We start from the raw sequence: 12129 nt of genomic DNA on the forward strand, positions 1-12129 counted from the left end.
TTGTAGGATTAGTTGCTGTTTTCTAAATACGTCCAGTGGCAAATAGATCATGCATGTTAAGGGCGAGAACAAGTTACAATAAATAAAATTGGTAGGTTTAGGTAATAGAGGCGTTTCGGGATTATGGTCGAGTAAATTTGGAATGACACTGGAAAATGAGGGTACACTGGATAGGGACAGAAATTTTATCTTGCAACAGGCCACATACGGACCCCTCAAATAGGTGTTGCAAAGGTTTTTGATTTTCAAAGAGCATAGCACTCTCTTTATTCGAGGCATCGGATTTAATGTCCCCATTCTGACCGGATGTGGCTTCAGATTTGATACATCCCGCACAGCCAAATGAACGCCTCACTTTGGAAGCATTTTACTGCTGGTCGGAAGAAGACCAAGTGACCATTTCTATTTCCTAGACACCCTTACAGTGTAATTTCGTAAATTAAAAACAAAACATAAAAATTATGTACATTGTCAGAAATATAAAATCTATTTGTACTCACTACGAAACAAGTCTCTTTCTGTCGTTTGAATAAAAAGTTAGTCAGTTGGTTGCTTGTAAATTTCGAGAGAGAGAAAATTGTAACAGAACCAGTCTGACTAGAGCCAGTCCTGACTATCAACTTGCGTTTATAGACGCAAGTGGATATATGGGTCTGTCTTTAATCAGACTTTAACTGGACCTGAATTGTTTTCAATTTTATTTTTGCCGAATCAAGTTCTCATGTATTTCTCAGTCTACGTTAACTTTATCAGGCCTCATTCCGAATGTGCTGTCTGTCCCGTGTAGATTTGATCAATAGCATTGCAAAGCTAGCAATTTATTTTATAAATGTTTCAGAAACTTTATCGGATTTACTTTCTACAGACCAATGCATTTCAGATAATGTTTAAATTTGGAACACAGGGAACGTTTTTCGGCAAAATAACAAAGTTACATCACTGTTTTACATTCCATACTAACAAACTATTTTTTGTATGAGTTTCAAAGTCTGATTGAACAATGTATTGTTCTTTTTCGCCCAATTCTATTCGAATTCTAATCCAGATGATAACCTTTTTTCCATTTTGCCCGAGCGGTGTTTTTGGTGACCATTTTAACGTGAATTAATAGTTGTACAACCCCTACTTTTTTACACATAAAGTTGCTTTAGATTAGATTTCTACTTTAAAAGAAAATTTCATGGGGTTACGGCGTGTATCATGAATAAGTTTTTATTACAAAAATGAACCAAGAATAAAATAAAGTGACAAAACTCAATCTTTTATGCATGAGAACATATATAGATAAATCGTGCAGATGACTAAATATTCAAGAAACAGATTATTTAAAAGTAAAGTAACAAATCTTTAAAGGTTTACCATGAGCAGAAGAATTGCGGGAAAACGATAAAGCAATCTACAATGTATGTGTAAAATGTCACATAGTTACTAAAAGTATTTTTTTTGTTATTCAAAATCACTTTGTGATTGCTGAACCTGCTGCATTGGCTTGTATACATGTGTGAACGTATAATATATACGATAACGTCAGGAACGATAACTCGTGGCGTAACGTCATTCGGTATCGTGTTACCTTAAGATGCGGTTATCCGTTTGAAAGGAGGCTGCGCACAAAGTACTAATTCTTTGGCGTATAACGATCAACCATGATGTGAACAGTCATCTGAAGATTATTTTGAAATGTCTTACATTGTAAAGTTCGACTACAGTAAAAGTTGTAAAATGCATTTTTTGTACAAAAAATACTTTATTTTGTAAATAAAATTTAGTTATATAAATCATTTTTTTCGAACATTTTTTGTTCGTTTCAATGCCAATGTTATTATAAACCATGTTTCAATAATATTATACACATATTTTATTATATTTCAGGTGTTGCAAAACTGTTTTTCATCTGTATAGAATGATGTTTTGGTTGTTCCTACATACATTTAACATAATGACGGTATTGCAGTTACGTCTCGTAATCGAATAGCGTTCCAAACTAAATATTTCAAGAGAGACGAAGTATTTTTATTTCAGTTTAGGGTAAATAATTTAAAAACACATTCGTCTTTCAAGTAGATAGGTGTCGAAATTTTTTTGGAAAGTTTGACATTGTAGACAGTGTCAATGAATGGAATTCAACGATTTGTAGTTCATGCTAGTATTTGATTTGATAACGTTGACATGAAATGGGACAAGGGAGACCAAAAACTACAAACTTTTATAACAAATGCTAACAATCAACACCCTACCATCAAATTCACCCATGAAACATCTTATTCCACCATTAACTTCCTTGATACATCTAGCACCCTCTCTGTAGGTATAATAAACACAGATATATACTCTAACCTACATATACTCGTAAACACTTGTCGCATTAAAGTTGCCATCCTCCACACTGTATGAAGAGCATTCAATACAGCCAAGCTCTCAGAATAAGGCGAATATGCTCATCTGAAGACACTGCAAACCAACGTCTGGGCAGCTCAAATGACATTTGAAAAGAAGGGGATATAATCACAAAAACATCAAAAATAGTTTTCGAAAAGCGGAATCCATCCCCAGAAGCAGTCTGCTAACTTACAAAGATAAACAGAAAAGTAAAAGAATCCCATGCGTGCTCACTTACCATCCATGCCTGAGAGAAATAGATCCAAGACCATTCGTGATCATTGGACAGCAATCGAGAAACATTCGAAGTTATCCAAAATCTATCCTGAGACTCCCATGATTGCCTTCAAACAACCTAACAGCCTGAAAAATATACTTGTCTGTGCTGACCTTTCCAAACCTAACCATACTGTAGGTAATTGCCAGCCCTGTGGGGATAAGCGCTGCAAATGTTGAAACCAATTACAGCATTCATCAACATTTCACAGTAGTAAGACCACGGAAAAGACATACAATATTTCTTGCAATGCCAACAGCAAAAGCTCAAACGTGCTTTTCGTTCTTGAGTGTCCTAGATGTGGTCTCCAATATGTTGGCGAATCTATGCAGCCATTTCAGAAACGCCTTAATGGCCACAGAAGTGACCTCACAAAAAACATATATTCCTGTCAGCCAACACTTCAGGTTACCAGATCACAATTTGAAAGATTTTGATCACATGAAGATCCTTGTGATCGAACAGGATTGTACATTGCACAATAGGCAAAGAGAGAATCGGGAGAAGTTTTGGATAAAAACACTGGGTGTCCTCCATCCAGATGGAATCAACAGAAAGAAATGAATTAAATTAAATTTAGACTAGTGTTTATATTATTATATCCAGGATTTTGAATTAAAATCAATCGACCAAAACTTACCTGTATTATTACTGATCTATGTCTACACCTTATACATTATATATCATTATTGTTAATTTTTTTGTCACCGAAGAAGGCCATTTGTTCAGCCGAAATATTTGCAATTATTGTATAATTTATATCATCTGTTCAGTTTTTTTTATCTTTGTGCGATGATATTCCATACTTTAAAAAAAAAAAAAAAAAAGAAAACGAGTGTGTTCCAACAAGATTACATGGAATAATTAGGGTTGGTGGAAGTGATTCATACCTAGCCAAAACGTCGTGAACTCAATTTCATCACAATTTACTTTCAAAATCGAGGTAATTTTCTTTTGGTTTTTACAAGATAAATTCGTCGATGATTTTGGTTTATTCCAAATTTGTGACATAGAAATAATTCAACACATATGTGGGAATATTTTTTTGAAATTTCAAGTATTTAAAGAGACATAAAACGGCAGCCCTTTCACATTCTTATTTCTTCTTCAAAAGGTCATGATACAGGTAACTTCATTATTTAACTTTTTGTCAGTTCCTTTTTGGGACATATAACTCTTCAACTGTTCAGTTTTTTGTTGTTTGTTTGTACATTCATTTATTCGCCTCGAAGCGTTCATGATGGAGGTGAAAAAAAACTATGGGTGACCGGACGCATACCATTCATAAAAATAAAATATGTTTTCATTGTTTTACACATCTCTTGATATAGCAATACTTAATAAATACTTACAGATGTCGAAGTCCAGTTAGATGATCAAGCGACCCAATTGCTATGTTTGTCAATAAATTGTGTCTTAAGTACCTAAATCATATCAAGCTAACATGAGAGCTGTTTAATGAGATACATGCAGTTATGAACTGTGTAAGTGTCTTTTTCGTTATTTTTAATGGTCTATATCAATATTTTCATTCTTAAAGATTCACGATTGTGTGACAGAGTTGCTTGACATATATTTAAAAAAAGGTCCTAACTTATTGATTTGAGTCAGACCTATTACTACCAGTTGTCGATCGTTCCGATTTAGAATTTGGAATTGACATCTCTTAGACATACATTTTGCATATGTATGTACCTGTTCAAAGTCAGGAGTCTTTATGTCAGTTCTCACAAATTTCACTCCCGGTTTTTAGTGGAGTTCGTGTTGTTTCTTAATTATTATTTATAACTGTTGATGTAAATGTCCTTTGGTTTTGTGAGGCTTTGTTTACTCCTTGGTTTTGATTGTTATTGTCTCATCGTTATCGTTTAAATTGGTGAACACGCTACAGGTATAATGGCAGGACATTTAAAGATTACTTTACGTTATACATGTTATAGATGTTTCTAATTGTTGATAGCCATACAGTGCCTCATTGTTACTTGTAGCCACGTCAAATTTTTATGATATTACCATCATTGGTAAACAGGCTACATCTCCTTGTCTTTATAAAAAAACACTACAAATTATATGCACTTCGTCTGCAATTCAACATTAAATCTGGTCACATTTTGTATTACAAATTGTTATTTGTGAACGCATGGTAACTTAGCAAGTGGTACTGCAATAAAAGCGTCTAAATATATCAGGAATAGACAATACAATTAACTATACTCACAAGTAATAAAGATTTCCTGTCAATCCTGCCAATGTATTATTGTTTATCTCTGTCAATGAATTGTGTTCCAAATTTCTATGGATTGAATAAAATGACTGACCATATTGAAACATGACTAAAACATAGAGCCTCGTTTTTCATTTTATACGATTAATTGTAACGTGAAAATTTCGTATTAACATTTTGTCTACGACTGTTTAAGTCTGAAAATTCACCAGTTGTCAATAAATGTTCTATTTATGATAACACTTTTTAACAAAGATCACGGTAGGTATAATGTCCGGCTATGATCGTAGTTTTTCGAGTGATTCGGTCCATTTGTTTCGGTTGTAGTTGGGGCTTTTTCGAGTGATAAAACATGCGATAAGTTCAATTATCTGCCTTTTCGTAATTATTATAGTTTTTCACAATACTTCCCATCTTGTATTAAATGCTAAACATGTTTTGATCAACAAAGAAGCACACTTTCCTTGTATTTAACCAAAGAATTCACTGTTTGTTATTGTCCGTTTTTTTTTAAAGTTTGAAAAAATCCGGGTTTTTTAAACAAATGGTCCGCTTTTTATTTATAGAAAATTTGAATAAAAAAAGGTATTCTAGATTTAAAAAAAATGCCTTTTCTAGTTTATAACTGCAATTAAGTGAAGTACAATATTATGTATTTCAAAAAAGTCATCAAAAACATATTATTACGTTGATCAAAATGAAGCTTTTTTTCAATTTCATGTACATTTTCTGTTCGGAGAGCGTTCAAAAACTGCTTTCCAGAGTTTATTTAGCAATGACTTGATCCTTTTCCTTTTACAGTGAATAATATTTCTTGTGGCGAACTCCGGCGATTTAAAAAGAGGAATAAGATACCTAATAGACTGCTGGGACGAATCAGAAAAAAAATGTTATGTAATAAAAGCTATTCTACTAAAAGAGGCCTGCCCCTCCCCCCAAAAAAAATCCTTAATAAAAAAACCACACACACTTAATCCAACCCATTTTTGTACACAAAATTTCATAATCAATAAAGAAATGAATAGTTCATTAGCATAATCAGGTTCCTTTAGAAATGATAGACACATACAAAATGTGTATATTATGTGCTATCACCAGCCAGATTGTCCAGTGCTTCGAACGACACCAGGAACAACATTGTAATGTCTTATGCACTTTTCTTTTATTGCAAGGAAGTTCTTGTGGTGTTTAGTCGCTGTATGGCCAATTATCACGAATGCATAATCAGACTCCTCTTCACAGTAGCAGCATTTAAACATTTTCGGTTTCCATTTCATAAACAATAAAATCAATATAACAAGATAAATAACAAATAGTTAATGAAATATCTAAGATATATACTCTTTTAAAAACAAACATATATCTCACCTTATACAATATATGTTTATACGTCTAAATTCGAATTATCTATTATGCTTACATTAGATTATTGACATCACGAATAAATACTGTACATGCAATTTATAAGATGTGAGAAAAAAAATATATACAAATGAACGATCTTGTTTATAAAATGCAAGTGCTAATGCACAACGTGCTAATGCACAACGTGCTTGAAGGAACTTAATGTGAACCTTTACTTTATAATTTTTAAACTTAAATACACAAACACATAACATTATTAGCTATAAGAAACCTGTATAATCATTCGATAAAACAAGGACACACTCGAAAAAGTCCGGACATGTAGAATTGAATTTAGTCTAAAAATGTCGTTTTCAACGCAATAATAATAGTGATTGTACAATGGCTGTATATCTAATGATATATAGGTTCCATGCATGCATTTCAAACATTTGCATTGGTATGGGTATGAAAATGGCCTTATTCGGTATTTGGAATAAAAGCATTGTAAGGCTGAATTGTAACTTTTTTATTATTAACGAACACCAATGTCAGAATGATAATATCTTTTTATATCAAATACTAACATACCATATATAACCTTGATTGTCAACCTCAAGCTTCAAAATCACGTCTTATTTAAAAAAGAAGTTTGTTTGTTAACATTTTTGATCATATTCACTCGAAAAAAGTGGTCAAACTCGAAAATGCTCGATCAAATCACTCGAAAAACAACGATCCTAGCCGGACACTATACCTACCGCGGATAATATCAAAACAAAAACTCGTTACGAGATTTCATTGAGATAATTAGACTGACAAAAACTATCAACTATACCAGCAATCAAAATGAAGGAAAATAAACTATCACATTCCTGTCTTGGTACATGTTTTTGGAAGAATATGGTGTTTAATTTACCTAGGCAAACCTTTCGTTGTTATCAGATCTGAGCATCAGAGAAGCATTTTTAATTAAAAAACATTTTTATTTAAAAATTGCAAACGTGACATTAACATGGATCTATTGTTTGAACACACATTAAAGATATACAACTAATTGAAGTCTTAAGGTACATGTATGTGGTTCGCTTTTTATAAAAGTTTCTTTTAAGCTACATGTATAACAACATGGACCAAAAAACCGTAAGAAAACCGGTTTGATTTTTCTAATTCCTGAAACCCCACATTTTTAATTCACATGTTATTTCCTTCAACTTTCCGTCAAGTTCACTATTGACATTTTGTAACGAAAGTGCCGCCTTGTCAGTAAATGTGCGAATAATCCAAAAGAACATCAACAGTTTTTTGTGGGGTTCTTGTTCCTGTTGAACCCCTGTTTGCGAAATTTTAATCTATCGTGACTTTTTGTTTTGTTCACACTTCATTGTCAAGATAATGGAAAGGCTATTATACTGATGCGACTGTCGTACATGTGAGATGTTTAGCGCTTTAAAACCAGGGTTAATCTACCATTTTGTACACTTGAAAATGCCTGTACCAAGTCAGGAATATGGCAATAATTGTCCATTTTTTTTATGTTTTCTATCATTTGATTAAGAACTTTCCTTTTTGACATTACCTCGGACTATTTTTGTGATTTTACTTTTTTTCCGAGTCATGACGTCCTACGAATAAAAAACCTAATGTGGCCTTTTCGTTCGTATGACGTCTTGTTTCGAAATGACGTAAATGCGCAAAAGCATTAAATGGAATTTCGCGGAACTTCAAATAATTTTGATTTTGTACATTTTTAATGTTTCCAATGAATTGATTATTTTTTTGTCATGCCTTAAAATAAGAATAAAGTGTCAGTTGGTATTTTTACAATTATGATTGTTATCGCAATGAAATAGACATAGCGTTTGTAAGTTACAATACATGTGGATTTAGGTCGGAGTTATTTTTCTACAGCCATTATAATGTCCATCTTGGAGTCAACGCTAAGTGTAGATATATCGAGATTTCAATCACGTTGTTGTTATCAATGCGAAAAAGGCACCTCATATTAAAATTTGTTTTTTACATTAAATTTCTAAATGTGCAATATTTTTAAAACGTAATTGCTGATTATTTGAAACGAACACTGCACTTAATGTGATGAAAAGAAGCACCTTTAAATACTAGACGTTTTAAGAAAAGGTAATGCATTTTGATTTAAATGAAAATATTCAGTGTAAAATTACAAAATAGCATAACTCCGAGCTCGAGGCAAGTTTAAATTGGAAAGTCCCTAATCAAATGTCAAATTCTAAAGCTCAAATATATCAAACGAGTTTCATATTCATGACCTGGTACAGGCATTTTCTAAAAAAGTAGAAAATGTTTGAGAAACCCTTCTTTTATAGTTAGCAAAACCTCTCACTTGTATGACAGTCACATAAGAAAAGTTTACACAAATATGAAGTTAACACGTTGCACCCTGTAACATGTAAATTACAGTTATAGTCTAATTCAACAATTACAATTTCAGACAAAAAACGAAAAAAAAGTTTTATGCAAACTTAATGAACGTTGGGAAATGGTCAATCATACAAACTATGTATAAATTTTAACAAACAAAAGTCTGTGTTCGGTGGCTTTGATAAAATTTGAACGGATCCTAAAACAGGTTTTGATTGTTTACACAGAACAGCTTACTTCTTAAATTGCTACGTTGTAATATTGTAAACCCAAATGTCAAATCAATACTAACAAAGACACCCAATTTTAATTTAAATTCAATAATGAGGGGGAAGGGCTAAATAATTTCCATCGAAATGAGATGTGTCAATGCTTATTAAACTACATACCAATTATTATTAACTTACCGCTGGAGTTTCACTATAAACTGACCTAATCACAAACTACTAGTAATACATGAAAACTAAGCAAAATTGTCAAAGTCAGTAGAACATAACTGAGGAGTCGGGGCCAAATAATCGCCATGAAAGTTAGATGTGCCAATACTAATACACGTGCATATCAAATATCTTTTACTTACCACTAATGGTTCACCATAAACTATACAAAATCACAAACTAATACATTGTTGATGGGGCCGCCGCCGCCGGAAACAGTATACCTATGTCTCGTGTTTTGACTCCGTCAAGCGAGAAAAAAAAATCGTGTGTTGAATATTTTTTTTAAACTCACGTACAGGTTCTGCAGTCCGAAAAGTCTAAGAAACGTCCCATCTTCTATGTGTGATAGTTCGTTGTAGTTGAGTAAACTACAAAATAACGTCAAACATCACGGATACCTTTAAGTTAATACTTAGTGTGATCAAGATAACAATTAAGCGTTTTATCTAATTCAGTAAGCCATTGTAATATTTTATAATTTTTAAAAGTAAAGCTAAAAAAAACCTTGTTAAGTCTCCCAAACAAAGTTTGGAGACTTATTGTTTTTGCTCAGTTCTTATTTTTTTTATTATTCTTCTTCTTTTTCCTCTTCTTCTTCTGCATCTTTAAAAAATGAACTTGTCCGCAGCGTTTCTCCAAAACCGCTTGTCAGATTGACTTCGGATTTCATAAAATGGTAGACTAATATGTCTAGGTGAGCTTTCAATCTTTCGTTTGTGCATTGGGGTCTCTTGAGGGGTATTTTGGGGGGTTGAAAGGAGGGAGGGGTTTACTATAGAACCCTATGGAATTTTATTTTCAAAAGAATTCAAATGAATATAAATTAAAAACTGTAAGTGATAGATACATGCAGTCTTCAGAAATGATTATAGGACAATAAAACAAATCACATGAAATATAGGGGGAGTTCCTTTGGGGTCATCCATACCCCCTTCAATTTGAGAATATGCTTTTATCTTGTAAAGGGTCCAGATCCCCACCCCTAAACCATATCTATTCTTGAATGGGACCATAAAACAAATCAAATGAATTCAAGGGAGGTCCCAGGGGGTCATCCCAACCCCGTTTAATTTGAGAATTTGCTATTATCTTCTAAACGGTACAGATCCCCACCCCTAAACCATATATATTCTTGTAGGGGACAATAAAACAAATCACATGAAATAAAAGGGAAGTCCCTAGGGGGTCTTCCCACCCCCTCTTGTTTGAAAACTTGTAAACGGTCCAGATCCCCACCCCTAAACCATATATATTTTTGTATGTGACAATAAAACAAATCACATGAAATTTGATAGAAGTTCCTGGGGATCCCCCACCCCGTTCAATCTGAGAATGTACTATTATCTTGTAAACGGTCCAGATCCCCACCCCTAAACCATATATATTCGTGTAGGGGACAATAAAACAAATCATATGAAATAAAAGGGAAGTCCCTAGGGGGTCATCCCACACCCTCTTGTTTGAAAACTTGTAAACGGTCAAGATCCCCATCCCTAAACCATACATATTCTTGTTTGGGACAATAAAACAAATCACATGAAATTAGATGGAAGTTGCTGGGGGTCACCCCCTCTCCGTTTAATTTGAGAATGTACTATCATCTTGTAAACGGTCCAGATCCCCACCTCTAAACCATATATTTTCTTGTAGGGGACAATAAAACAAATTAAATGAAATGTAGGTTAAGTCCCTGGGGGTCACCACCACCCCTCCTGTTTGAAAACTTGTAAATGGTGGAGATCCCTACTCGTAAGCCATATATATTCTTGTATGGGACAAAATCAAATCAAATGAACATGGGACCATATGAATAGGGAGTTATGGGAGCTTTGTTTCGGAGACTTCGTAACAGCATCCTGTTACAATTACTTCTTGTTATATTTTTAGCTTTATTCTTTGTCTGCGAATTTAGAAGACTTCAAGTCGATTCTTTGAAAGCAGCAATAATCTAGATTAAAGACACTTTACTTCTAAGCAGAAGGTTGATGGCCATAAAATTAATCAGATATTGAGTAGACGGGTCTGTTTATAAACTAATAAAATATACATTATTTACAACAGTTTTAATTTCTAGGATATTTAGAGCGTGTTACATATCTATTATTGAAGACCTTGCTTTAACCTTTTAGCCTGTATATCGATTTGCATTTAATGTCGAAAGGAAGAACTGCTGTCTCTTCTGAATTACTTATTGATTAATTTAATGACTAAAACATTATTCCATAGAATCTACTAAAAACTTATATTTTATTTTGATATTACTGGTTTATAGTCAACACTTCGGTGTTGAATGAATATCAATAATGTGGTAATTTTTATAAATTTCCTGTTTACAAAACTGTTACAAATCTGGACTGATAATTGTTATTATTCAACTTATTATTTTTGTATATTACATATATTTTATTGAATATTGCCGGGTGGTTAACTTCTATGGTGTGCACAAACACTGATAAATACATTGACTTTCATACTCACGATTTAAACTATTTGTACTTTGCAAGCGATAAGGGCCACTTTTTATATGTATATCATGGTAATGTTTACCTTAAATACTTTATTATCCCTTCGTGTAGTGATTTATTTTGACAAATATCGTCGTGAGATTCAACTTTTTTACATCTGCCATGACACCGTTTTGTACTTTCACTTTGCGATCTCATATTATCATTTGTTTAAGTTAACACTTCATCAATGCAGATAAATTGCGTATTTATTATGTTTGTGCCTCCCTTTTCATTAATATTGTCTTTATTTATGAAAGAACAGGGTTTTCATTGATCTCATTTAAGCATTATATCTAATACGTAAGGTTATGTAAATTACACTCAAGTTCATACATGTATGCCGTATCGAGAAAGGAATTTTCTGTCCGTTTAAAAAAAAGCATTATGTAGAAATGTCCTTTTTGTTTCATACGCTTTTAAACATAATTCGGACAAGAAGAACAAAGTTAGGACAACTTTATAATGTTTCTTTACTTAAGAATAATGAAATCTGTTTGTCATTCTAAACGTTACTAGCCAAAAGACGTAAGCATGGTAAGAGACGTTGCTTTAGACGAT

General features: G+C 32.9%; 1 protein-coding gene across 1 annotated transcript in view; it reads right to left on the reverse strand.

Annotated features, from left to right (window-relative positions):
- The window catches only part of LOC134701847 (osteomodulin-like), a 34655-nt gene extending 25229 nt beyond the window's left edge, over window positions 1-9426 (reverse strand). The window contains exons 1-3 of the mRNA XM_063562967.1: window positions 9361-9426; window positions 4875-4949; window positions 4009-4080 (exon numbers count right to left, since the gene is read on the reverse strand). The gene's annotated coding sequence lies outside the window, so the exon portion shown is untranslated. The remainder of the gene's footprint in view (window positions 1-4008; window positions 4081-4874; window positions 4950-9360) is intronic.
- Between the last annotated feature and the right edge of the window lie 2703 nt (window positions 9427-12129).

Source organism: Mytilus trossulus, unplaced genomic scaffold (genome assembly GCF_036588685.1).
Source record: "Mytilus trossulus isolate FHL-02 unplaced genomic scaffold, PNRI_Mtr1.1.1.hap1 h1tg000350l__unscaffolded, whole genome shotgun sequence".
Classification (NCBI taxonomy): domain Eukaryota; kingdom Metazoa; phylum Mollusca; class Bivalvia; order Mytilida; family Mytilidae; genus Mytilus; species Mytilus trossulus.